This window comes from Bombus pyrosoma, unplaced genomic scaffold (genome assembly GCF_014825855.1).
Source record: "Bombus pyrosoma isolate SC7728 unplaced genomic scaffold, ASM1482585v1 HiC_scaffold_4710, whole genome shotgun sequence".
Classification (NCBI taxonomy): Eukaryota; Metazoa; Arthropoda; class Insecta; order Hymenoptera; family Apidae; genus Bombus; species Bombus pyrosoma.
In genome coordinates this window covers 650,947-652,027 of record NW_025219969.1, presented here as the reverse complement: position 1 = coordinate 652,027, position 1,081 = coordinate 650,947, and the positions used below count along the sequence as shown (strand labels likewise).

At 43.3% G+C, this 1,081-nt stretch overlaps 1 protein-coding gene across 1 annotated transcript in view; it reads right to left on the bottom strand.

The window, feature by feature from the left end:
• Nucleotides 1-1,081, bottom strand: part of LOC122577433 — a gene marked incomplete at its 5' end in the record, with an annotated part of 702,209 nt that overhangs the window by 197,102 nt on the left and 504,026 nt on the right.

The window sequence follows — 1,081 nt, the reverse complement described above, 5'->3', positions numbered from 1 at the left end:
CTCGGATAGCAGCGGAGATACGTTCAGATGGATATTCATGCTTGAATATGCAAAACTGCAAATTCGCTGGTCTTGACCTAGGACTGACTTGACGTAGCGAGAACAGGATGTCGTTCCACGTATTTGGAGCATATGTGGAGTATAACGCTCGCAGTGTTGAAGACATATCTCGGATAGCAGTGGGGTTACGTTCAGATGAGTATTCATGCTTGAATATCCAAAACTGAAAATACGCTCGTCTTAACCTAAACAAGAGTTGACATAGCCCTAACTAGATGTCGTGCCCTGTATTTGGCAGCAAATGTGGTGTATAACCAGCATCGAATTACTAACATATTACCAATAGCAGCGGGGCACGTACAGATGAATATAGAACACCGAATGTGCAAAATTGCAAATACGCTGGGTTTGGCGTTGCCCAGAAATGACGTAGCTCAATCCTGATGTTGTGCTCTATATTTGGCAGCATGTGTCGTGTACAACGTGCATTGAATTATCGACATATCACCAGTAGCAGCGGAGATACGATCAGATGAATATATAAGCTTGAATATACAAAGCTGCAAATACGATGGGTTTGGCATTGCCCAGAGTCGATATAGCTCAAACCGGATGTTGTGCTCTGTATTTCGCAGCATATGTGGTGTATAACGCGCATCGAATTATCGACATGTCACCAATAGCAGGGGAGATAGGTTGAATTGAATATTGAAACATGAACATGCAAATCTGGAACTACGCTGGCCTTGACCTAGACCAGAGTTAACAGAGTGCAAACCGAATGTCATGCCGTGTATTTGGCAGTAAATGTGGACTATAATGCGCATGGAGTTGTCGACATATCACCAATAGCAGCGGTGATTCGTTGATTTGAATATTTAGGACGGATTGTGTAAAACCTGCAATTACGCTGGATTTGACAGTGGTCAGATTTGACAGAGTGCACACCGGATGTCGCTCACCGTATTTCACACCATCTGGGGAGTATGAAACACATCGAATTGCCGCATATCACCAATATCAGCTTGGATACGTTCAGGTGAATATTCAAGCTTGAATATGGAAAGCTGGAAATACCATG